Source organism: Drosophila virilis, chromosome 4 (assembly GCF_030788295.1).
Source record: "Drosophila virilis strain 15010-1051.87 chromosome 4, Dvir_AGI_RSII-ME, whole genome shotgun sequence".
NCBI classification, from domain to species: domain Eukaryota; kingdom Metazoa; phylum Arthropoda; class Insecta; order Diptera; family Drosophilidae; genus Drosophila; species Drosophila virilis.
The window spans coordinates 23404703-23432119 of NC_091546.1; the positions used below are offsets into that span (position 1 = coordinate 23404703).

At 35.2% G+C, this 27417-nt stretch overlaps 1 protein-coding gene and 5 long non-coding RNA genes across 16 annotated transcripts in view; 5 read left to right on the forward strand and 1 right to left on the reverse strand.

Annotated features, from left to right (window-relative positions):
• Positions 1 to 2275, reverse strand: part of LOC116651404 (uncharacterized) — a 67447-nt gene extending 65172 nt beyond the window's left edge. Inside the window, exon 1 of the long non-coding RNA XR_004304406.2 lies at positions 2242 to 2275. This is a non-coding gene — a long non-coding RNA (uncharacterized lncRNA). The remainder of the gene's footprint in view (positions 1 to 2241) is intronic.
• On the forward strand, positions 125 to 859 carry LOC26531291 (uncharacterized). The gene is made up of 3 exons (XR_004304405.2): positions 125 to 254; positions 344 to 482; positions 539 to 859. It is a non-coding gene; the product is annotated as an uncharacterized lncRNA (long non-coding RNA).
• Positions 1117 to 1859, forward strand: LOC26531053 (uncharacterized). The gene is made up of 2 exons (XR_001449860.3): positions 1117 to 1400; positions 1457 to 1859. It is a non-coding gene; the product is annotated as an uncharacterized lncRNA (long non-coding RNA).
• Positions 2276 to 2813: 538 nt separating the features above from the next.
• Positions 2814 to 3552, forward strand: LOC6634077 (uncharacterized). The gene is made up of 3 exons (XR_001449859.3): positions 2814 to 2958; positions 3029 to 3171; positions 3235 to 3552. It is a non-coding gene; the product is annotated as an uncharacterized lncRNA (long non-coding RNA).
• A 620-nt stretch (positions 3553 to 4172) lies between these two features.
• Positions 4173 to 4887, forward strand: LOC26530610 (uncharacterized). Its single transcript, XR_001449858.3, has 3 exons — positions 4173 to 4328; positions 4386 to 4521; positions 4589 to 4887. It is a non-coding gene; the product is annotated as an uncharacterized lncRNA (long non-coding RNA).
• A 619-nt stretch (positions 4888 to 5506) lies between these two features.
• LOC6634076 (early estrogen-induced gene 1 protein) overlaps positions 5507 to 27417 on the forward strand; it is a 52613-nt gene continuing 30702 nt past the window's right edge. For 9 of the 11 annotated variants that reach the window (XM_032437958.2, XM_032437960.2, XM_070208747.1 and 6 more), the window contains exons 1-2: positions 5507 to 5552; positions 6529 to 6599. The gene's annotated coding sequence lies outside the window, so the exon portion shown is untranslated. Of the gene's footprint in view, positions 5553 to 6510; positions 6600 to 27417 lie in introns of those variants that run through there. The other 2 variants (XM_070208745.1, XM_070208746.1) reach the window with 2 other exon arrangements.

The following is a 27417-nucleotide window of genomic DNA, read 5'->3' on the forward strand; positions in this document are numbered from 1 at the left end:
TTGATTCTAGTTTTAGAGCGAAAGAGATTTGAATGGTGGTGGCCACAAAAAGGGGAAAGTTGAAAATTCGCCGAACATATAAAACATAATGTTACAAAATAAATACCACAGTAGGCTCCGACAATTCCATTTGAATGAGTCGGGCCTTGTTAGCAAACCCAATAGAAATAAACCCCATTCAGCTTCCCAGATTTGTCCAGTTAACAGCTCTAGATTTTATTTGTGTCATTTTTTTTTTGTAAATTCTTGGGAATGTAAGTTTTGAGCATCGACGCAATAAAAAAATTTGTGATTTAAAGATTGCATTTACAATTAAACTAATACTTTTCTTATTTGATTACAGGTTGAAGTCTTTCTTGTAGCAAAAATCACCGACTGCATTTGATCTGTTTGACAACCGAACTAAATAGTTTTCTGAAAGCCAATTAGCTGTCGGACTTAACCATCATAGTACCTTTTTCCGTGAAGCAGTTCAACTAACCGTGCGTACTTAAATGTAATTCACTGGTTGGTCTAATATTTATATTCTGCTCTGCAGTTCCTGTCAAAATGTGCTGCGGACCTTGCTACTCGTGCTGCGGACCCTGCGGAGGATGCTGTGGACCTTGCGGGCCCTGCGGTGGCTGTTGTGGACCGTGCGGACCTTGTGGACCTTGTGGACCCTGCGGCGGCTGTTGTGGACCTTGCGGAGGATGCTGCGGACCCTGCTGTGGTGGCTGTGGTCCCTGCTGTTAGAAACGTCTTCAGAACGAAACCTAGGTACTAGCAAATATTCGGTACAAAAAGCTACAGCAGACCCTTTGTATTGTTTATCTTTCATATAGTAAGCATAAATAAATGAAACACTGATTTATAAAAATTGGATATGGTTCGATCTCAATGTGCCGTAGCTTGGCTATTCGCTCGTATCTTTGAAAATAAATGAAATGAAGCCTCTTGGTCTTACGCAAAAAATACGTATTAAATTAAGCTTAAATCGACAACTAATAAATAAATCAGTAGATCCTCGCAGTAAACATCCATATAATGGAAGTTGTATTAGTGCTTCTACTTGAGATATGCTTTAAATATATATATAAATATGAAGTTAGATACCCATAGTTCATCGTCGTTAAATGAGGACACATACTTCTTGCTGCCGTGCTACATTCGCTCAAGAACATTTCCCATTTTCTTGGATTTGAAAGACATGGTTCACAATAAGGCGGTTCTTAGCTTATATAGCAAAATCATTTTTAGGTGTGCTCAATAATATTCAGTGTACTATATCAAAGTTGGCTATAATATTTTAACTTCGTATGCTTTTAGTGTGCTTTTTAGATAACATTCATTTCCCTTTTTAGGCTTGTCCAGTTAGCATCTATATTTTATTGTAATTTTTTTTTTCAAATTACCGGAATGTAAGTATTAGAAGTAGAAAATTGAAGAAAAATAATATATTCTTTTCAAAATACAGGTTGAAACTTTTTCAATAAAAAGAAAACATCGACTGCTTTGGGTTCCAGTAGCTGGAAAACCGAACAAAACAGTTTTCTGAAAGCCAATCAGCGGTCGATATTTACCATCTCAGTACCTATTTCCGTGAAGAAGTTCAATTGAAAGTAGGGGAATTTCACGATCTACTCTACAGTCAGGATGTGCTCTCCGTGCTACTCGTGCAACTATTCCTGCACCACGCCCTGCAATGGTTGCTGCTCTGGATGTTGTGGCTGCAACGGCAATTGCGGGGGCGGAGGCTGCTCCGCCGCCTGCTTCTGCTACCCTAACTGTGGCGGATGTGGACCCTGCTGTTAAGAACCTATTCAGAATAAAATGTTGGTGCTATAAATAATAAAGTTTGCAGTTAGCTGTTGAAAGGATCAAGTTGATTTTATTGATTTATAATTCAGCCCAATAATTGATTCTTGATCAGAAAACCAAGCAGAGTATCTGTCCTTGTGATCGCCCTTAACCGCAGCTAATCTGCAAGAAATATATGAACCACAGTAGAGCGTACATCCAATGCCCCTTGCCAGATGACATTCGAATCGTTAATAAAGATTTAATTGAGTGGAGCATATAAAAGGAGAAACCTTTTCGTACAGAACTTTATAGAACCAATTGCCAATTATTCTATAAAGGAAACGTTTTTATAATAGCAACATTTTCAGCGTAATTCAGCACGATAAGTGTTTATAATAATCTCTTAGCGGAATTCAGTTTAACAACAACAACAACAACAATTTCGGTTTAGCTACTTACCTGGCAATAATTCAAGGTGGGTTGAAAGCAATCTGAAAAAGGAAAATTTAGCTAAAGTGAATTGTATTTTATATATTTTTTAAATAATATTGTTTCTTATAACAAGAAAACATAGAGTGTTGGGCTCGTAATCTCCGATAAATAATCTAATATCCGTGAAGAAGTTCAAACTTTGTTTCTGCACCTAAATTGGAACTATGTTATTCATCCTTTGACAGTCTTATCACTACATATTAAGAGCCACCTGTAACCCACTTTTTATAAACATCTAATGTATATGTAATAAAAAGAATTGTTAATAAATCAAATGTATGTGCGTGCAGCCATAAATGGAAAAGACTGCTCTTAAATGGGGTTGACCAAAATATGTTGATATACTAGTCTGATCCGACCGGATATGTAAAGTTGCAATTATAAAGATTTAAGATAGGAAGAATAGTCTGTATTTAAATAGACTAACGGGTCGGACTATATAAGCTAGATTAAGAATATATAGACTTATATATAGACTATATAGACTAATATATATTATACATGCTGGGCCAGAAAAATCCTTCCCATCTTATATGTATTTGTAGCAAAGTAGCCTTAGAGTCTCTCAGCTCAAATAATTTTGTTTATGCTCCTGGAACTGTTTGGAGCTCATTCAATTTTTGAGGCTTGTCCAGTTAATATCTCAGTTTTCTTTCTGTACTTTAATGTGAAGTTTTTGGGAATGTAAGTTTACAAAAGAGCAAATATATATTTTCTTTTAGTAGTCTTAAATATATATATATTTTTTTTAAAGGTTGAAGTTCTTTCTGCAACAGGAAAACGGCAACCGTGCTTGAAGACCGGTAGCAAAGAAATTAGCTCGATAAGAATTCTGTATGCCAATCGACGGTCGCTCAATTCCCAGAGATCACCTGTTTCTGTGAAGTGTTATTCAAGGTAAAAGTTCTCCTAGCAGTTTTATTGTAACTATCATTGCAAAAAAAACCCTCCCATCTATAGCCTATTCTATCAACATGTGCTACAAACGCTACCCGTGCTGCGGCGGCTGCGCCTCCCCGTGCTGCTATCCCCCGCGCCTATGTTGCGGCGGATGCGGTCCTTGCTGTGGAGCGGGACCTTGCTGTGGCTCCTGTTGCGGGGGTTGTGGACCCTGCTGTGGACCCTGCTGTGGACCCTGCTGCGGTGGCTGCGGCCCCTGCTGCTAGAAAACGTCTTCAGAACGAAATCTAGGTGCACCACATTCAGTACAAAATGCCTCGCGTAAATGTGTTTGTAAATTCTCAGTTATGAATAAAAAGTAAATTATTTATAAAAAAAGGGTTTGTCCTGGGCAGCTGCAACACGTGTAGAAGCTCACGTGAGATGTTGCATTTGCTTCATGCTATTGCAGATATTAAATCTTTGTTCATACATGAACCTACTTTTCGACCGATCGTTTCTATGGCAGCTTTACAGTATAGAGTCCCGATGTTAAGGTTTTGCATATATCTTGCTACTTCTCGACCTATATATAATACTAGTTGTCCGATGCAGTCGACATATGTACTGCATACAACAAAAAGTTGGACATATGCAATGTTTCGAGACGACAGTTTAAGGGCTCCTCGGAGACTAGGTCGCATATCAATTTAGCTATTGATCTATCATATATATACTTTATGGTTTCGGAGACGTCTCCTATGCGTTACACATTTCATCACAACATCGCATATAATAAAATAAAATAATTCATTGTCAAAATGAGCTTTAAGATTGCATTGGCGAATGTTTTGAAATTAATGAGAATGTGCATCATTTTGCAAATTCCACTCATGGTGGTAAATGAGTAAAATATATATTTCTTTAGAATATAACGAAAAATACTTTGCCCATTTCTCTATATCGACTATCGACTTCAAAAATATCGGTTGAAAATTATCCTGAAATCATAGAGCTTTAACAAATAAGAACTAAAGCAGGCTATGATATACTAGCTACAACGATTCGACCGAACCTAACCAGACCCAATACAGGAAATGTTTATTCTTGCTTTTAGGCTTGTCTAGTAAACTTATTTGCTTTTTTATGTAAATTTTTGTGAATTTTACGGGAATGTGAGTTGTGAAAATAATTTAAAAGAATAGTTATTCAATTATGTAATTCAACTACAGGTTGGTGTTATTTCTGTAATCAGACGACGACGATTTCATTGGTTTTCGAGAATTTGAGAAAAAGATCTTTGAAAGCCAATTGAGGTTCGCTTAAGCCCCAAACAGTACCTATTTCCGTGAAGAAGTTCAAATAACTGTAAGTAAACGCGCTCAAACAGTGTTTCAATTGGAACTAACGGCTCTTCGGCCCAAACTCTCCGCAGACTCTCTTATTTTAATCATGTGCTATCCGTGCTATTCGTGCTGCGGCCCTTGCGGCGGCTGCTGTTCCCCATGCTGCGGCGGATGCTGCTATCCCTCTTGCTACCGTGGTCCATGCTGGTCGTGCTGTGGTGGTTGTGGACCATGTTGCGGTGGCTGTGGACCCTGCTGTTAGAACTTCTTCAGAAAGAAATTAAGGTTCTACCCAAACTGTTTGTAACCAACATTCCCTATGTAAATTCATGTATTCCTACACATACATACCATAACTATGTATAAATATATGGAATCACGTCTGAAATGCTTTTCTGTTGTGGCGCCATCTTAGTTTTACCGTTTTAAATACGTAAATGCGTAAATACGAAATGGTGCTTGTCTGGGGTTGCAGATGCATCGCTTCACAAAATATACTGTAGATGGCGAATATTTACATGGTCACGAGACCGGGCACCCGAGTCTACTAGTGTTTAAGTGTATTTGATACTTATAATTTCACACTAAAGGCACAAATTGCTTAATTTTAATTTTTGGTAACACGTTTTGTTTTTCACCTTACTTCATTGGACTTTACCAGCCAACTTAATGCCAAGCGTAACATTGCCATTCTGAGTGCGACAGTGCCATTTTGAGTATAATCGGCATGCTAACAGAAAATGTTAAATTTAAGCCTAACAGTCTGTGGTAGACATTTGATTGAGCCCAGTATGCAGCGCATAAACCGATTAAAGTAAATCAGTAGGTGTTCGCAATTGAAGTAAAATTTGATGTGATTAAACTGTTTACTTCTGCGTTCCGTGTGCTTTTAAATGGCACCCATGTTACATGCTCACAAATGAATTTCAATCTTAACAGCGTAAATTGTAACAGGCCCACTTGAGTATAACAGAATGCCCTCATGTCTGAGCACATTAACATAACGTGTTAGCATTAACAATCTTACAAGCGGACGGTGAGGTCGCGTTTTGGGTGCGTTTTAATTTGCATAATGTTTGTGTGTGTGTGTGTGTGTGTGTTAATGCCTAAAAGTTTATAATAATAAGCATAAATACGCTAAAACTTAAAACAATCCGAAAATTAGCTAATATTTGCTTCAGTCGAAATACTAGTCACTCGCTGATTGGTTGCTGCGTTCGGTCGTGGGTGGCACTTTTCGTGGCTCTATTGTAAAATTCATTTGTATTTCATGTGCGATTGAAACCAAAGCGTAAAGCGTGTAATTTAATAAAAGTAGCTGAAACATATTTTAATATATATTTATGAAAGCGACACGAGCGTCGCAATAACAAAAACAACTGCTCTCAGAAGCAGCAGCATCGTGTGTACATGTATTTGTGCCTATGTGTGCGTGTATGCTTGGGTCTTTCTATGCATGCGTGTGTGTGTGTGTGATGCGTCTTTTCACCACAAAAATGTTAATAAAAGTGCTAAAATTTTGAGAGAAAATTTAACAATAACAAAAAGCTTGCTACAACAATACACAAACACTTGCAAAGGCTGCAAAAACTGTGCTGAGAGCGCGGCGAGAAGTGCTTTAATGCTTTTGCTTAGTGAAAAAGTGACAGATTAAAACAAATGTATACTAAATTTGCAAAATTCTTGTGCTTTCAATTAAAACAATGAAAATTTAGAAAACAAAAGGCAACTGCAACAAAAACAACTACAACAACAACAATAACACTGCTTAATACGACGCCCTGTCGTTTATCTTTGTATTGGTGAGCGACGGCGCCGTTGATGTTCGATTTTTTTTTTTGTGCTCATTGAGAGAAAATTCGTTCTGCTGTTGTCGCTGCTGCTGCTGTTGTTGTTGTTGTTGTTGCTGCTGCTTATCTTATTTATTTTTGATGTTTCGCTCAAAAATAAAAAGTCTTTAGTTTGTGTTTGCGCGCGTGTGTTAATATCAAAAAAAAAAAAATTTTGTTTCTTTGCCGCACGCCAACAGCTGCTCGTGACGTCGACAACAACAACCACAGCGTAAATTGTAAAAAACTTGCAATTCTAACATTTCGCGAGGTGAGTTTCATTTATTGCTGTATTGTAAAATATGTTGCTTTCTTTTATCCGATTTCAACGATAACCTGATTGTTCCTGCTGCTGTGCAATCATCGATTATCGATAAATGCGCTGCTGCAACTAACATTTGTGCAAATCTTGCTTAACAGCTGCTGCGAACAGCTGTTTAATCTGCAGGTGTTCGAATTAAAAACTTTGCTTTTTTCCTAAGAAAAATAGTTTTAAAGAAAAACAGAATCAAGATGCAAATCAACAAACCCCGTGCAACTCTACTTGCTGGCTACATATTTGCAGATTAGTTGCATACTTTGCTCGCTGGCGATAGCTGACTCTTGGAAATTGTTCAAAGGCAAAAATGTTAAAAATATTAGCAAAATGTTAGATTGGGAATTTAAGGTATTCCCAATTGAAGATATTCAATAAATCTTTACGAGAATATTTAATATTTCATACTCTTGCTCTACTACTCTGCACATATGTATGTCTACTCCTGCCTGTTACGTAGCCTAGCCCAATTTTGTCATGCCCCTTTAACCAGTTTGTAATGGGTATTGGGCATTAACATGATTTGAATGGAGCTCAAGAGACGAGCGAATGTTCTGTTTGCCGCGCGTGTAGCTATGCCAAAGGTGTATATCTATCTGTGTATGTAGTTGCTTGTATGTGTGTGTGTGTGTGTGTGTGTTTTTTGATTATAATTTTGCTTTTATTATTTTTTGTATCCACATTCTGCGCAATTCAAGTTCAAAGCATTCCGTTCAACCGCTGACAGAAGTTTTCAGCATTCGATTTACTGTTTATGAAAACTACGTAAATATGTATCTAGAAAATATTGCGAGCATAGAAATTCAATATAAACTTATTTAACTTGGAGATGTATCTACAATTTCGAGTGAAATTTATTTGAGATTTTGCTTTCTACACATTGTTTGCCTTTTTATTTACAAATGTCTAAAAAGCAGAGGCACAAAAATTCGCAATTTATTTCATTCGCATTTGTTTCAGACAAACAAACAATATCCAAAGTGCGAGATAAATGCGTGGGTTATAATTATTTCAGTCTTATGATAATTGCTTTGTATCGAGCGAATGTCTGGCTTTCAGTTTTTCGATTTGGCTGAAAGGCCACGAAAGTTTGCAGTAAAAAGAAGTCTAAACCAAAGTTGGACAAAGCCGAAACAAATCAGTCCACTTGCATTTATCTTCTGTTTGCTGTACGGGCTAGAAAAGTATCTAACAAATTCATGCACGACAATCTTATATCTATTTCTAATGAATCTCCTGCAGGTAGAGTTTATTTGGCATTACAGGGTATTTTGTAGTCTGGCCCATTCTATTGTTACGTTCTTACATGTTTTTTAAGCAGAACCTTGTTGAACTCGTTCCACAAGTTCAGTGCTCTTTTCAGTCCCCTTCTCACTCTTCTTCTTTTCACATCTCATTCCTGGCGTCTGCCCTGAGAATTGGGCTGTGTGCCTAACTGAACCCCGTCCCTTGCCTATGCACCCCTCCCCCTCTATGTGCTCTACACTATCTGCATAGAGAGAACTGAGCTTGGTGCTCGCAAATGTATCTGTATCTGTATATTTCTAGTCGTGTATCTGTATCTGTATCTCTGCCTGTGACTGCGACTGCAATTAGGCAAATAAATTGCGCAAGCTGCCGGCCAGGCCCACAAATTGATCTCTTCCGGCCGTAAAAAAAATCAACGAGCTGTACGGAATACGGTACAAAGGTAAATCCCAGACTAAAGGCCAACCCATTAGCTAAGCAGCTGTCAAAGTTGAACTCTCTCTCTCTCTCTCTCTCTCTCTCTCTGTCGCTCTTGTTGTCCAGGTCAATCAGGATCTGAGAGTCTCTCTCGCTTTGCAAGTGCAAAAGTTTTTATTTAATTGAATGTATCCTCATTAAATTCAGCCTCCAAATAAACTCATTCACACTGATTTGATTACAGCCCGCACTTGGCGACAGTTTCAAATTGAAAAATACATAAATAGACAGTTATGCATACATCTAAATATAATATATATGTATATAAGTATGTATGTATGTATATTCATTTTCAACATTCAATTGAATGCTCATTTCGAGCTCAGCTGCGCAGCCTGCAGCCACAATTCGGGTTACTTATTTGTTATTTTTCCAGCAACTTATTTTTATGTGGGGCTAAACTGAAGGCAGACAGCACATTTTACATTGGCCATAAGGATTTCGGGCCTGGCTCTGTGTGTGTGTGTGGGTGGGTGTGTGTGTGGGAGTACATTATGTACTTGTGGGTACAGTAGTCTGTCGGAGACGAGAACTTTCAGATCTTCAATATGATATGCAGCTTTGAATGTGTTTTTAATGTTCTGAAATATTTTATTAATATTTATTTGAATTAATATAAAATTGATTAAGTGTTCTATGTTAATAAATTCTTGTTAGTCTGCAAAGCATTATATTTTATTTATCTTGTCATTATTTTCTAGAAGAAAACAATATTATGCTAAAGCAGCTGTTTTTCCCTTTTTTAATAACAAACAAACATCTTTAAAAAGAAGTCTGTTTAAATATTTAACTGCAATATGGTTTAGCTAAGAATAATAAAATTAAGTGCTCTTAAAAATTATTTAAAATTTAAAAAAAAAAAAAACTTGCACATGTTGCCACTGCTTAAATCATTTATATTTTAATCAAATCCCAAGCTCAAGCGAAATTTCGATTTTATTAGAATTCGATCTATTGAAAGAATTCCTGCAAAAGTTCACTGAAATAATACTCTAAATTATTATGAAAATGTATTAATAAACATCAAATACCATAATGAAAAAAATAAAAGTATAAATAATTTGATCAAAATATTAAAATAATATTCATGTAATGGAGACAATAACTTAGACTCTTCTTAAAAAACTGTTTTTATTTTGATTTTAATTAGTTTTCCTTTGCGTTTATTTTAATTTATTTTTTTTTTATAGTTTTTGTTTTATCTTTTCGCTTATTTGCTTTTTGGTTAAAATTTAAAATTTCAATTAATTTGTTGTCTTGTCGCATAGTTTTTTGTTGCTTTTTGTTTTGGTGCTTGTGCACCCCGATAAAAAACAAAAAAGAAAGAAAAAACAAAACCGGTTAATTTAAAGCGCCTTTGCTCTATTTAAGTTGAGGGTTTTTCAAACCCATTTATTAACGTTGTTTGTTAGTCTTTGTTGCTCTTATAAATATATTTTTGTATATGTATTTTCATTAGTGACTGGGGCTAATTTGCATGCGAAACATATTTGTTGTGGGGCATAAACAAAGATTTACCAAATATAATTATTTGTTGATTTTTATTAGCCAAGGTCGTTTTTGGGACGCTCGGCTTATCAGCCAGCTGGGCGGGTCTTATCGCCTTATCGACGGTCTACTTTCTATTCGCTGGACAGCTTCAAATTGTTGAAAAATGTATAACTTTTTGTGTTTCTTTGAAATGGTTGTGAGAACAATGAATTCTCTTATCAGCATGTCGTGTTATCTATCGTTGTCTTTATCAAGGGGAACTGCAATACAACATTTAATGGTCTAATTGGTTTCAGGGCCTTTTTTATTGCACTTGTTCGATTTCAAGTTCTCTAATGCCATTTTCCAGGCAAACTCTTATCGGCTTCTATCGCACAGTGGAAAAGCGTTCGTGAAGGGAAGTGGGGGCGGGGGCTCCCCTTCAAACGGCAATTGGTTCTTGGAAATTGTTTTTAATGAGAAAAACTTGCTGATAAGCTATTTTTAGCAAGGCTTACCAACGGTTACCTACCCTAAAGGGGGTTTATTATATACAAATTCTTATAAGCTTCAAAGATTATTGTTAATATCACGGGGAACGACCTTACAAAATTTGAATACTTGAAACTAAACTAAAAATAAGATTTTAAATTATAGAAGTAAGTTAAATATAATGAAAATAAGAGAGTTTATTATATTTAATAAGTTCTTTCTAATAATTCTAGAAAATATATGTTACTTAAGTATATAAATAGAAAAAAAAGCAAAATAGGTATTATTTTTAATTTTCCTCATGGTACTTTATGTCAATATGCCCATATATCAATGTATGACAGTCAAAGAAGACACACACACACACACGCACTGTCACTACCACCCACACACACTCTCTCTCACACACACACACACACACACGAACAGTCAAGCCTAAAGCACCAACAAACAAGGCAAAGAATTCGCTTTACTTTTTTTTTATCAGCAAGTGGCTAAAAATAAAAAAAAAGCAACAACAACAACAACAACAAAACGTAAAGTTGTCAGCATACGAAAAAATGAATGAAAAGCAGGCAACGTAAAAGGAATGGGCAAAGCGAAAGAGAAAGGCAAAAGGGTGGAAAAGAGAAAGAGAGAGGCAGAGGGATGACAAACAGCGAAGGCGGCTGTCATATAATGTAGAGAATGTTGACTAAAGTGGAGAGTGGAGAGTGCAGAATGGAGACTGTTTGAGCCCACGCCTTGTAGTGTTGTGTAAATGCTTTAGAGTAAGCGTCTCACCCCACCCCACCCCACAGCTGCCAGCCAAGGTTCAGCGCCCCTGAAGCCTGGGCGAGGCATATGATGTAGATTTTAAGACGTATTACGAAAAGCAGTTGGAACACAAATTTGACCCACAAAGCAGGCCCAATTGATTTTTTTTTGTAGCCCTTAGCCCATGGCCCTAGCCCAATGCTCGGTCACATACGCACATGACGCGTGCCCGTGAAGAAGAGGAACAGAACAGACCGGGTCCATGGGTAACACCTGTCTAACAGGGGGAAACAAGCGATGCATGTCGCCCCTCCCCCTCCTTCAAGTGTATTTGGGAATATGGAAAGCGGACACGAGTCTGGTTCCGAGAAAATTACGGTGGACGCGTGCACGGCACGCGACCAAAACAAACTAATTTGTGTTTTCCATACCCTGTACACATTTGAAATGGGCTAAAGGTGTATTGGCCATATGTGCAGGTAAATTTTACAGCTAGTTTATTCTTTATCTAAAGGTCTTAAACCTATTTAAGTCTCTGTTATTTACGAATTTGTAATTTAAACAAAGAACTGTTTCATCACCAAGCGCAACTTGAACTTGATTATAGGGTATCCTTACGCCTGCCAGCTAATGAAATCTTTCTTGTTTTGAACATTTAAAAGTAACTGTAAAATCAATAAGTTCCACCTCCTCCACCGCCAGCAGGCTGGTAAAAAACCAGTGACTTGTCCCGGCCAAAAGTACCTCCAGCAAAAATGTAACGCTCATGCGGAAGTCGGAAATGCTTTTCACATGCCAAAGATGATGTAAACTGGGCCCAAGTGAGCGTTATATGAAAACTGTGTGTGTGTGTGAGTTAATGATGATGATGATGATGATGATGTTGACAGAGGCAAGCAAAATGTGTGTGGAATTTCAGATTGATGGGAAGTAGGCAGTGGAAATGAATGAAAGATTATCAACGCACGATATTAGGAAAATAGTGAAGGCTTGTGAACGTTGAACTTAGTGATTAATCGTGCCCAAGTCCCTTCCATTATAATTAGTCTGGGAGAAAGATATACAATTTTCCTTAGATAAGGTTTCTAGTATACGGTTTTTACTGCTAGGGTTATTAATAGAAAGACAATATAAGTAATTAATATAATTAAGAATTTCAATTTTTCCGAATTAACGCTGAGAAAAAATCACATTTCTGTAAACTGTTATTGTCACAGTAACTCTAACAGCACACACAACAGTGCACTGTTAACAACATTCAAGCGCGCTGTCTACGTGCAGAGGTCACGGCGCTGCTGTGGCTGCTGTTGTTGTAAATAGTTATATGCATACATTTTACATACACAACTGAGCGTTGGCGACATTGCGACGTCATTTAGAAGACGTCACTGGGTCGCAGACATTGCTGTATAAGTATGTTCATATGACTGTGTGCGTGAGTGTAGTTGTTGGGGCTTGCCGTTAATGAGGCGACGGTTGTAGCAACAAGAACAACAACAATACGTATGGCAAATCACAATAACAAAGCAGCCGCGCCGCGTGTTGCCCCCTCTCTCTCTCTCTTTCTGCAGCTCTCGCTGTGTATAAGACTTTTGCCGTTTTAAATGTGAGAGAATATTCGTTTGTCTTCTATTTCGCTGTTGTTGGGGGCACTCGGAAACAAGTTCCGCCTGCTGCTGCCTTTTGGTGCGCTTTTGTTGTTGCTTCTGTGGCAAATGTTTAGCGGTTCTTTTTTTCCGCTTTGTTGCAGCAGCTGCTGCTAGTTTTGGAGGTTATTCGTCTATTGCCCAATAATTATTCTCTGAAGCGTTAAAAAGTAAACACGGCAACAAATTTTTGCGCTATTTCAATTTAAATTGCGCAAATGGTTTTCCTGTACTTAACATATTTATTTCCCATGGAAACCTCTCTACATTCTACAAGTTTTCACCAGAATGCGTGAATCTTTGATTTCGATTATCGACGGCCAGCGATGAGGCAAATCTTTGAGAGAGAGAGAAAACGCTCACTTGACCACTTGGCTTCGGCGACTTTTTATTCATTTATTTATTTTTTAATTTTATTCGTTTATTTTTGACCTGGCAACTAATCAAAATTACCCAACCGGTCAACAAACCGCAAAATTAAATAAAGAAAAAAAGAAGTTAAAAACTGTGTCGAATTTAAACGCTTTAAAATTTGCATATTTATAAACTCACATGGAAACCCTTTTACTTAAAAATAACGATGTTTTGAAATTGTTCAAGATTTTGGTTTAAATTACAATTAAAAATTCTCTTAATCGCTTTACGAGAAAATTCTGGTTCGGTTCTACAAAACGTGATATTCCGTTTTGTTTTCAAACAATTTTTACAATTAAAATGGACTTAAAATAGTTATTAAAATTTGTTTTCTATGCATATTCAACTGTTGCTGCCAAGAGGCCGAGAGAGGGCGACCCTCTAGGTGAGTGTCGTGGAGCTGTCATCTGATATTGCATGCATTTCATACAATTTCGTGTTGTGTTTCTTCCTCTTCTTCTACTGCCGGTTTAAGTGGTTGTGTTGGGCGCAGGGGCGGGGGCAGTGCAGGGGCGTGACAACGACAAGTGCAGTAGAGTTTGCTCAAGATGAGAGAGTTGTATATAAGAGTACATACACTTTTCAAACAGGGCTGTTCATGAACTAAATGAGTACTTGAAGAGATAAAGTTATATTTATATTTATATAAAAATAAGTTAATTGTGTTAACAATTAATTGTTCCAAGCGAATTCTTAAATTTGTAATTAAAAAGTTAATTCTGACTGCCAGATCGCTTATTACAAAGCTAATTCAAGTATTTAATTCAGGTCAACTTAATTCTTATTAAATTTATGGTATTAATTGATTTGCTTCTCTCTGACCCATCATTTTCCCAATATTAGATACATAATTATCAATAACTTTATGCGTGGCATATTAATGATTATTTTCTTAGCCTCTGAAGTTATTCCTTAAATCGTATCGAAAAATAATAATTAACTGATGAAGATGATGTTTGTTTTACACTTAAAATTGAAATATCGATAAAAGTATCTATTATTGATAACAGATTAAATAATGTTAATATTCAAATGGAATTCAAAGAACAGCCCTCGCACATAAGCTTCAATGCAACTCAAGGACGTTGTGCTAAAACTGGTTGCTTGGTCGTTTGGTTGGTTGGTTGGTTATGAAGGGACTTTGCTTCGCTCTGAGTCTTTTAATTAAGTTCTGCCACTGACTGCCACAGTGAGTGGGGCATTTGGTTCTCATTGGGGCGTGCTGTCGAGTTGTTAGCTATGCTTAAGGGCTTAAGTGGCTGTTGAATCGGAAATCAGCGCTGGATGTAATGAGTTTTTGAAATGGGTATAACCTAAATTGTGAAATAAAGAACAATGCATTTTCTGAGCGATTGACTTAACTGCTTAAAGAGACCAGTTTTGGTATTAAATAAATTTTCGATGTTCCCTTTTTTTTTTATATATATATATTGTGTACTTAAAATAGTTGAAGATAGAACTTTTTAAGCTTTAGCGGATTCCATTTCATCAAAAATTTGTGGTTTTTAGAATTTCTGGGAATGCCCTTTATCTATCACTAGTATTGACATTAATTAATACTATAAAATATAATGTTGGCAGGGTAAAACTTTATTCTTATATTTGTGCTAAAGAAATCCTATGAACGAGAGACTTTTATTAAATCAGATCTAAAAAGATACAATATTAATATTATTACTAAAGATGCAAAGAACTTACCTTTAATACACGTCACAAAACTGGATTTTAAAGATTTATTTATAAACAAATTATGTTAAAATTGTTTATGCGGTATATCTCTAGTGAATCATTTTATTTTCTGGATTAGTACAGAATAAAAAATAAATATTCTTAGGGCATAGGGGAATTCCACTAGTGCAGCAACATTAAAATTTCTTGTGGTAGGCAGCCCTGGGAATACCCTCAATTATTGCCGCCATAACTTAATTGTGATGATAATGAATCAACAATCAACTCTGCAAGTCATCGTCCGCCTCCCTCTTCTCGCCCCCGAAGCTCAAAAAAAAAAAACCTGTTGCGGTTCTTAAGTGACCAAGCGAAAGATGTCTTCGTGCTGGCTGGTCCACAGCTTCACGCTCTCCGCGCCCTCCCGGCCCGGAGCGCAGCTACTGTAATTCAATCACTTTTCACGCTCGCTCACAGTACTCGAAGCACTCTCAAGTATCCGCAACTCGTTTGGGAGTTGGAGCCTTACGTGTAGCCAACTTTGTTCGTGTTTTCTGAAATGTAAGCGCATTTGGACTTTGATTAGATACAAAGTGAATTCACAGCTGCGGCTACTGTGGAATTTATGGACTTATGGGCTATTGCTAATTCGGATAAAAATTATAGCTGGGGGTTAAGGGCCTTCCAGTACGCAAAATGCTGCTCTCAACACTTTCAAGTCAATTTCAGTTGCGTGTCAAGTCATTCGCCATGCTGGTCGCGTATAAATTTGCCAAAAAAAAAAAAAAAAAAAACAACAGGAAAATAGAGCGAATGTAAAGTGTGTTAGCTTGGCTACTTCAAATTGTGCAAGTTTTTGGTTAAATACTTTATGTATGTGTATATATAAAACGACAGACTTTTGGGTTACGCATGGGTTTCCGTTATCACGAAACTGCTGCTCGAAAGGTGTCTTTAAACATGGTCTTCATTTCTGTGGAAGCATGCCAGAACGGCACCTAAAATGGGTTAACATATAAAATAAAAAATAAACTAGTTTTGTTTTTCTCGATTTAAATGTATTCCTGATTTTGCAAACTTGTTTGGATTGACTTTTAAAATATTGTTCAAATAAATTTCCTAAATCTTAAGATATTTTAGCTCAGCATTGAAGATTTTCATTCAGTTATTTAACTACCCAACTCTTAAACATTTTATTATATTTATCTAGTCATAAATAACGTGTTAATCAGTGCATTAAGTAAAATACAAAATTATGAGCACAAATTCTCAATGAACTATTTTCGAAGCGCCCTTGAAACAAGCTAACTCAAGCGCTTATATGTCGAAATGATAAACTCCTTAATATAGAAATCCAAACGAACAAAATTACCCAAAACAAAAACTTGAACAAACGGAAACCTGAACAATGCCTCCTTTTGTAACCAGTGCGAGAAATCCAAGTCAGGGCCAAGGTTTCCGCTTGGTATGCATGCCGAGCCGCCGAGCCGCCGTACTGCCAAGCCGTCAGTCGACGACATTCTTTAATCATTTTATTTTTTTTTTCAAAAGCAGCGCTTTATAAAATGCACAAATTTTAAAATGCTGGACAAGTTCGACGGGTAAATAAACGCATAAGTATCCCAGACTGCGAAGAAGAGGAGCGGAAAGCAACAACTGGGTTTTTTTTTGTAGCCTCCAATTGCAGTTGCAGCAACCTTCAGGCCCGGGTTCGAGCTCAAGCTCTCGGGTCCAGCTTCAATGCCGTCAACAGTTCCAGTTGCAGTTGCAATTGCGACCCAGTTTCGACAGCTGTCGCCGATTTCAATTGTCTAACGTGGGAATGTCGCTCAACTAAAATAAAAATGGTTAAAAGCAAAAACTAAACTCAACTTGCCGCCGCCATCGGCAAATTTTCAAATTAAAGCACTTCCGCATTTTGTACGCCTGGCGGATCCGATATATATAAAAAAAAACGGGGGCCCCCTTTTCTACTTCTAGTGGCGATTAGACCGACCGGGGCGACGTTTAAGTGGGGGCTTATTTCCAAAGCCGGAAAACATTTGCTGATGAGCCAGTTCAGCTCGTTGTTGCTGCTCTGCTAGCAAATCCAAAACTAAGCGAGTGAAATTTAATAAAGCAACAAAGACTTGTCTTATGGACTAGCAGATATCCTGTTAATAAGCACAAAAGGTACATTAGTGAATATTCGATTCGATTTGATTTATATGAGATTGCACATCAATTAACAAAGAGTTACAAAAAAATAGTAAATACAATTTCTAAAAATTATAATTTCCACATTTCAATTTAAAAATTATTCACATATTCCTTTAAATTTATGAACAAGCATTTGGAGCCAAAATGTCCGCATTTGCAGGGTATCTCCTGCTGTGCATTATTATTATTAATCGCATATAACCGACAATTTGCGCGTTGGCGTTATTATTTATTTATGCACATTTTGCATAGTTCATTTTCCTGCTAATTATTCGCAGCTGAACCCAGAATAGAATAGGAGTTGAATAATAGAAACCAACCACTGCCTGCCCGTCTGGCGGGTGTAAGGGTGCGACCAACTGTTATGGCCATTCATCAAAAGTTGAGTCAGTTTTAGCCATTTGCATTATATATGAGTTCTTAAGAAATAATTGCAGTAGTTGAGAATTGGCTGCGAGGGCGGGCGGGCGGTAAATGCACAGGGTAAAAGTTTGCGAAAAGGCTTCAAAAAATGACTAGGCAAAGATTTAATTATTTAATTTTAGCTTGCGGCAGTCGGGAATTCCTCAAAAAGAACAAGACTTGACTATGAAATATTGATTATTTCTAAATAAATCTAAATTATGATTACAAATAAAAAAATATAAAAAAAAGTAAATTTAAACTAAATAGATGCAAAGCCAAATTTAAAACAATATTTAAAATAAATAAAAATAAAAACATTTTTATATTGTAAACAAATTGATATCTTAATTCTTCTAATTTTAATGACAGTAAATCAACAATAAAAACAATTATTGTTTTGAGATGAATAAAATAATAATTAATTAAATATTAAAAACATTAAAAGAATACATCAAGATAATTCTTTTATAATTTATGTCGTAAATAGACAACAGCTGAATATTCACAGAATACTTTTTTACTTTGTTCAAGTTATCTTTTAAATCTGATTAATATAGTATTTTATAATGTTTATGCGACTTTCAAAGAGATTCTCTTTGATTTCAAATTGTTTAGCTTTTGTAGAACTTAGGCAATTCAAGCGGATGTCTGCCCCAACTTTTTACTATCCCCTCCGAGGGTCGTAAATAAATCCATTAGTTACCGCAATGACCTTGCGTTAACCAAAACCAGAATAGAAAAAAATAACCCAACCAAAATACATCTCTCAGCACCAATTCGCATACAAATAATTGAAATTAAATGGCCAACTGTACGAGTTGTTATTTGGCCCAACACACGCGCCACATGATAGCCCCAAATACAGACACAACAACAACAACAACAGCAGCAACAACGATAACTGTTTAGGCAAATTAATCAAACGAGTGCAGCAAACAAGTTGACGACAAACTTTTAGCACAAATATAAACAAATGAGCTGAGCGAAAAACACAACAATTTGGCACAAAATGACAGAATTGTCAACAAAATTACAGAAATTAACGCCAAAAACGAGAAGCGACTCGGCAAAAGCCAAGTTTGTGGCTGCACCGTCCCCCGCCCACTGGCCTCGTCGCGAGTTGGCCTAATGGCGGCCCCCCCAAAACCTGACAGCCAGGGTAGCTAAAGTGTTAGGTGAATTAGTTTCACGCATTTCACATATTTGCCCATAATTTATTATGATGTCAGTTTTAGTGAAAAAGTTTCTTGGCCTGAAACAGACAGCTCAATTAATGAGATGCTTCATTAGCTTTTCCACAGTTCGAAGGAAAATATGCTACCATGAGTATATAAACTGTGAACTGCAAAAGGGGTTTAATAAATGTACTTTGTATGTGGGTGAGCTATTTTAAATAGAAAAAAAATTGAAAAACTCGAATTGTTATAGAATTTAAGCTATGCTGAGAAAAATGTTGCTAGATACAAAAAATCCTTTAAAATTGATTACAAATAATTTTTTGAATATTTAAAAAACATTTTTATAGATAAAAACTAAAAACTATCTCTTACGCCAATGCGTTCAACTTTTGGATTGTCAAATGCTCTTTTAGGTAAACATTTCTTTTTCTTTTTAAAAGAATTATATATACCTTAATTAATTTAAAGCCGGATCTCGGCTTACAGCTTAATGTTGTTTAAGTTCTAGATATGACGAACAGGTTTTTAAATATATTAAACAGTTTTGTTTTATGAACATTTATGGAAAATATTTTAAATGATTAGATTTGATTAGATTATATAAATATATAAAATTAAATGAGCTTCTTCTTAAGAGACGAATTTCATTTACAGCTTTGCTGATAATGCGAAATAAAAACGAACTGGTTTTAATTTTGTAACTGGTTTCTTACCTAGCTGATTAACTAAAGATTTATTTGAAAAACAAAAATTATTATTTCATTTCTTTGCATATTTGTGCGTACATTTCATTTTTACACCCAAATCAAATGTTTGTGACATACACCAATTAAAATGCCAATATGTTTATCAATATTACATGCAATTTACATTAATAATTACTCGCCTAAACACTCGTCCAATCACCTCGTCACTCAACAAACGCAAATGACAGCGTTTTATTATGCCAAACAACAACCTGTCAGCCCAACTCAAAGCTGTTCCATGGTTACAGGAATTGAAAAAAAAAAAATTAATAAAAAATAATATTAACGCTTGAGAGACGCTTCAAGTGCAGAGGCTGAGTTTTTAAAATTAAGCATAAATAATTTGACATAAATTAAATCAGCATAAATTGGTACATTTTGAGTAAAACTCTAGTTAGATGCCCATTAATCAACAGGTAATTAAGGTACGACTAGTTTTACAGGATTTTTCTGTTTAAGTTTTCAGGTCTATAATTTGAATGCTCCGCCATAATTACCAGATATTTATATAAGTTAAATAGATATTGTGTCTACATATGAACCACACACTTGTATGATTAAAACAAATAAAAGAACTACAGTCGGGAGTGTTCGACTAGCAGATATCCTGAATCTTCTTCTACCAACACCAAATGTTGCTCGCGCTAGGGCGGTTTTAGCTATAAAATTAATGATACTTGTTCTGTTTATATACTATTCTAGAAGCTAAATGGAACATTTGTGATTTGTGAACTAAATCATACTCAAGCCTTTAGCTCCTTTGAGGACCTTTATTTATACATACGGACAGAGGGTGAGACATGGCTAGATTGACTCGAATATTGATGCTGATCAATAAAATATACACCTTATGGGGTCGTATATCCTCCCTCTCTGTCTGTTACATACATTTTCACAAAACCATTATACCCCTTTTACCCATTTTCAACGAGCTTAGGGTATAAAAATAAATAGAATTTTCTTCTATTTTTATATATTTCTATTTATTGTTTATACTATAAAAAATACATTAAAATTTGAATTTGTAATTATTGGAAAATAGTTATTATATTTTTGCTATATTTATTCTCTTTACACTTTCATTCTATGACACTTATATAATTTCGACAGCATCTTCAAAGTGTTGTCCAACAAATAAACTTGACTTGACTTAAACAAATATTTGTAGACAAATTAGATTCTCTTGCGCAGTCGAATTTGTCACTGAATAAACAGCAAAAATAGAACATTAGGCGACTGCGACTGCGACTGCTTAATGCATTCGTCGTTGACTTCCGTGTGGCTTACATGGAGGCAAAATTCCAGCGCATTTAATTGATATTGGCTTTCAATAAGCACACCCACACACACACGCACACAACATACTCACAAACAATTAAGACCCAAATCCGAGCAGAGTTCCCCCGCCCAGTTCCTGGTGCATGGAGAATGGGGAATGGAAATTCTTGCAACTGTGTCATAAATTCAATTTCGAACTTTGTCGTTTCATTTTGTATTTTTTTCTTTGTGAAATTTATTATGATGTCAGAGTTTCTAAATTTACACGCGGCGCATCTGTTGAAGCAGATCTTTACCAGAAATTAAGATGATTTTTCCAGCGTTTGGCTTAATCACGTGCCAGTTAAGTGCAGAGAATGTGGAATCGATGTGTGTGTGGGTTTCATTTTCATTAGCGAAATCTGAAGACAGAACAAGTTTTCAAGTTGTCTGTAAATGTGAGTTGATTTCTTCAGCTTCTTGAAGTGAAAATTGTAGAAAGTTGAAGTACAAAAAAGAAATAAACTTGAAACAATTGTCAGCCAAATGGCAAAAATGCCAATTAATTTGTGGCAGATTAAAAGCCGACAAGACAATTTCATTTTAAACGTATCAATGTGTTGTCTGCTTCGCACGGGCAACAAAGTGTGGTAAATTGAATTTTGAAATACTTTCATTTGAGCGAGAGATTAGCTTTTTTTAAAGCGCATAGCCTCAAAAATGTATGCCCATTTTAGTTGCGTGTAAAATTTCACACCTCAATTTTCTATAAGTACATTTTTAGCATGTACCAAGATCATCATTTGTTGTGTTTATTTTTCTTTTATTATGCCATTTTTTTCCATTACCTTTTTGAATAACAGTCGAAGTTTGCGTTGAACTAAATTTTACCGCCCAATTCTATTGTTCAGTCACACAATACTCAAAGCCCACAATAATGTTGCTATTGTTGTATTTCCTTATGGTTATTATTATCTTTGTTATTATTATCTATCCAATAATATATTTTGAAATTTTTATATTGTTGTATTCAGCCTCTTGTTTGTTTGCCTTTTTTTTTGTATTTATTTTTTATGTCAGCGTCGATTTCTGGCACCGATTTTAGTGCAAAACATTTTTACAATTAGCCGCCCCCGTCTCCGCTCTACTCGCGACCTCATAAACTGTAATCGCAAATATTTGCTGAGCTAATGATATGATTTTTTGCTTGTCTTCACAGTATTTTTTCGTTCAATGCAATTTGCGCAAATAATGTAACTACAAAATGTTGAGACAGCGAATTGTGCAATTTTTCAACTAAAGCGAACTTAACAGCATTGTTGATAATAAGTGTAGCGAAATTGGGTTTTGAGTTCACATTCCTGAAATATAATAGCTTTTAGACATACGCGAGGGTGACTCCTAAACGTATTGAGTGGGAAATAATGAACGATCATTTTTATATTGACTGAAAAGAAAACAAAGGAAACACGAATTGTGACAACTTAATATTTAATGAAACAAGTGTCGGGCTTCAATTAAATTTTATTTTTTTGTACTTCCTAATCTACATATACATTTATTTTTATATTATTAAAACATTTTATGTTGTTCAGTATTATTTAGTGTTGGTTAAGTGTGCAAATAAACTATTTATTACATCAAGTGCTAGTTTTGAATTAAATTCAATTACTTTTTGCATTGTAACTAAATTTTCACAAATCACAATTGTGTGTATTTTTAAAAAAAAATGTAAAGAAATAGTTGAATTTCACTCTAATATAACCTTTTTATATGAAAAGTTAAGCTACCTACAGGCTCTTTGCTCGATTAAATAAATGAAAAGAGTTCCACAACTCGAAACCATTTTCTCTTTAACTGTAAAGCTTATTAAATGGTTTTTTATTTGTCACAAGTAAATTAAAATAATTGACAAAATAGTATGTATTTTTATGTTTTTATTTGCACCATTTTTTTTACTCTTTATTAAAGCTTATATTCATTTAAATGAGCTTAACTTTTTTCGCAAAATTTTGTTTTAAACAAGAGAGTCAGGAACGAGTAAAAAATTGAACACATTTGTTGACATTTATATAACGGTTTTATAGAAAGAAAAAGAGCTCATAAGCCCTTTGACAGCTAAACAGGCGGCTGCATAAATAAAGTGGTCCGAACCAAGAACCTATATGATATGCTAGACCGTTCCGACCGGTTCCGACACATTTAAGACAGAGATTAGCTCGCATAGAAACAGAAAGACGGAGTGACGAGCATGGCGTTGTCAACTCGGCAGTTGATGCTGATCTAAGTAGAATATATATACTTTATAAGGTCGGAGATGTCTCCTACGCTACGTTCATCATTTCACGTCTGAATTATAATACCCTCTATAAGTAAATCAACAGACCGAAAGCCTTTTCGCTCAATGCCTTTGTTTGATCTGCGTAAACGGTTAAAAATCAATGTTTGTGAACGCACATTCGTGGAATTTAATGTGCACTCTTCACATTTTCGAAGCGAGCGGTCGTTTAGGCAGGCGAGTTGCAGCGCATTTGCACAGTTGCACATAAATATTTGTTTATTGCGCGTTGACTTTATATTTAGTTATTATTTTTTCTTTTATTTTTCTTAAAGCCCAACCGACTGTTAATTTTAAAAGCAAAGTTCAATAACTTGGCAAAGTGGAGTTCCACGACTTCCGCGGCACTCAAGTGCCCATTAGTTCAGTTCAATTTGACTGCTCCTCGGCTCAATTATCTTTCCGCTGTTTTTTTTTTTTTTTATTATTATTTTTGGAGCCTATGTTGTGCATCATCATGTCCATGTCCATAATCCACTTCAGTTGGATTTCTTTTGCTGTCCCAGGTAAATTCCGTGGCCATGAGCCGTGTAATATATTCATTATCGTTCATTATCAAGGTGCTTGCATTACATCTTCATTTTGTTTCTTGTGTTTACCTATTGTACAATGTGCTTTGTGTTATGCTTTATCTATATTTTGTTTGATATTGTTGCTTTTCTATTGCCCATTTTCAAGTGCAAGTTGAAGTCGGCGTCATAAATCCATTTTATTTGATAATTTTCTTCTGTCCGTTTGTACCTATCAAATGGGTATAAATGTGTCTATGTGAGGCGTACTTTAGATAAGTAGCTTGTCAATGATTAATAAACAATTGGTTTTCTTGTCATGAAGCAAAAAAAAAATTGAAACAAAATAGGTTAGATGTACCTGCTATTTCAAAGATATATTTGTATATATTAAGCTGATAATTCTTTAACGGTGGGCCAAAGCAAAGCAAATTTATGAAAATTTATTAAAGGTGTATTTGATTTGAAATACCATTTTCTCTCAAAAGGAAAACAGAGTTCAAAGGCGAAACTTATCTTTCCGGCTTAAAATGAGCAAAATGAGCCGAAAATATGACACTAAATTAATTTTCAATTCGCCATGAATATTATATTAAATTTCGCACGGACGTGGAATTGGTGAAAAGCTATAGGAAAACCGAATAGTTGGCAAAGCTGTATATTATACGCTAGTACATTTATTAAAATTTGAAAGATTATGGTAATCTGTCTTCTTTATTAAAAAACCTCATAATCAACACGAATTTATTTCACTTAAATTACAATGGGCTGATGTCGGAATCAGTTCAATTGTCAAACCAAAGCGAAGTTCTGTGGCAATCAATTTTTTATCATATTCAGACCTAGCTATTAAATATTTTTTTCTATTGTAATCTAAGATAATTTCAATTTATAATTCTTTGCATATTTCCACCTCTCAATTCCCAATTGAAATCAATTAGTTCCTCTTCATGTTAATTCTAAATGCTTGTTCGCTTCTGCCCCAATTTAACATTAGCTAAATTCGATTGCACAATTTCCAAAAGTTACATAACAAAATAATAACATTTACAAAAAAGGCATAACGTAACTTTCGAATGCAAAGCAAATACGAGATGCAAGTATTACAAAAAACTAAAGCACGACTGCCTTCAGGGGTTAGACAGCCTCCAGGGGCTTTTGTCTAATTACTGGGCGTTTAGCTAAAACAGAAATAAAAATAAAAAAACAAAACAAAACTTTTACCCGTGCTACAAAAGACTGCACAATAGATCATTAATAAACCCATTGCAATGCGATTCAAACCAAAACGTTTGCGACTGATTTATGGCGAAATCTTGACACACTTACTGTGCCTGAAAAGTCGCCCACACACACACACACTCACACTCACATACACACACACCACACATTTACAACAGTCCAATCAAAATCATTTTAGTCGCATCACTTGATATCACAAATTTCAGCATTTATATTAAATTCAATTGAAATCAAGCAAAAACTATTGCGAAATGCAGCAAATGATTGACAACAAACAGACTGTAACTGGTTGTGTCATATTGGGCATATATATGTCAAGTGGGGCAGCTCAAGTATCTTTCTCTCCCTCTCCCTCTCTCTTCCGCTCACGCGCCGAAAAGTCAACCAAAGTGCCGGTTAGTCTGCCTAGATACAGCCACAATTAGCCTGGACACGAGCCGAGATTAAGCATACGCCATGTGCGTCGCCTGCTGCCATTGGAACTGCCAACAACAACAACGAGAACAACTTTGGCTCGAGGCTGGCTCGTGACGCAATTAGAATTTATCGCGTTTTGTGTCGTGTTGCCAAGCTTACGCCGTGCTTAAAACTCGGTTTTTTTGAGCTATACATATATGTGTGCAGCTTGCATAAGGCTGCCACATATACTAAATACTATATAGTATACGGATGTAACCGTGTGCATGTATGTGTTCGATTAAACATTACGACACACAAGTTGCGCTTGTTTTTATTTTAGTATATGTTTGTATATTAAATATACCCTGTAATATATAATAGCCAAACAAGTATATGTCTTTATAAGAAGAATACTAACTAATAGACGATTTTCTTATAAATCATAATCAATTTGCTTTCCCTTCCTCGAAACATTCGTTTGTTTACAAATAAAGAATTATTTGAACGAGCGACTAGAAAATGATTTTCCAATTTCCACCTTAAAACCTTTAATACATTATTGAGCTAATATTTTCAATTAACAAATTTTAGCTTTCTTATGCTTACATTTGAGCACATAGCTTACATATAGTAGACTTTTATTTATCATTAAAGAATACAAAATTGTAAGGCCATTTTGGAAAATTGTGCGCAATATATAACTACATTTATAGTTGACTACAGGGTATATCCCATTCGGTTATTTATTAGTAAAACATTTGAGACAATTTTTTTTTATTTAATCATTAGTTGTCGAGGTTTTTTGTTTTGTTGTTTATTCATTTTTTTTCTCTGTGTGCACAATTGTTTTTGATCATTTTTTAATTGCACTTGACGCCAGACGAATCACGAACAACATTTTGTTGCTTTGACACATTTGAAGGGTTACTTCAGATATGAAAAATCTGCTGCTGAGCAATTCAAACTCATAAAGCTAAGTAAATAAAATTAAAGTACTTTAAAATATCATATATGTGCATAATTAAGTTCACTGGGAAATATTGTTGGGCTTTAAACTGAATTAAATTGAAATCTTAATTTGAGAAAAAAAAATGTAGTTACTTTATTTGAAGTTTACTTCTGTTGGTGTTTTAAGCAACGCAAAATTAAATTAACTTTTAATTTCATTTAATGTACTTCTTATTGAAATTCTCTTATTAATAAATACAATTGAAATTACATGTAGAATTAACTTGCCAAAACAGAATCTCTGAATTGAACGAACGTTTCAGGTAATAAGCAATAATAAATGTAATAAATTTCAGGTATTGGGCATGTCTAATTAAATTTTAATGGGATTTGTATGAAAAACAAACAGAATGCTTGAAAGGAAAATGTTGATCATTCGAATTTCCACGGAATCGAATTTAAACAAAGAAAATTCCATTGATGTCCGTATAATTTATGGGTTCCTTAAATGCTACATGCTACTCACAAAAAATAATAATTCATAATCAACATATACAAGTTTTTTTTTTTGTTTCTCTTCTTTTACTCAACGTGAAAAGCAAACAAAGCGGAAATTCAAATTGCCATTTGGCTAAATGCAAATTCAATTTTATTATTTGCTCTCTGCGCAAATCAAATAGGTTTTTGCCAAATATGTGGAACTTGCAAAAGTGCCTAGCAATAAAAGCAGAATTAAACATAAGGCAAAAGTCGCTTCAGATGTATGCATATATATATATATATATATATATATATATATATATATATATATATATATATATATATATATATATATATGTAATCGACGCACATGTGCGCCACACTCAGCTCGAGTCATTGAACGTCAGTGCAAATGACTTCATCATCAACTTAGCTGACAGCTGACTATTTGTATCTGCAACAGCCGCTACTCAAATGCCACCAAGTGCTGTAGATAAATATTTCCAGTTCGATAAATTCCTTTCAATAACTTTTTTTTTGTTTTGAATTGGATGCTTGTCTGCCGCCTGACTGTTCATTTATTCATGAATGCTTCGATTTAGTTCCAGAAAAGGTTCACCTGGAACTGACGGAGCAACAGGCTGAGCTTAATTGAGCTTTACAAATACTTGTACATGTTTTCATAGGAACTGCTCTAAAGTTTGTGTGTGCTGCGTGTTTCAAAAAGACTTCAATTAACAAGAATAATGCTGATTGGGTTTTAACACAGCTTAAACAACTTTCAGTTCACACTTATAGGTACTTGATATAGTACACACTCGCTAAAAAGGACGCTTCAGCTTTAAAAACATTTTATGAAATTAATTAATTTAACCAATAATAAGAATTTCAGAGATCAAACGTC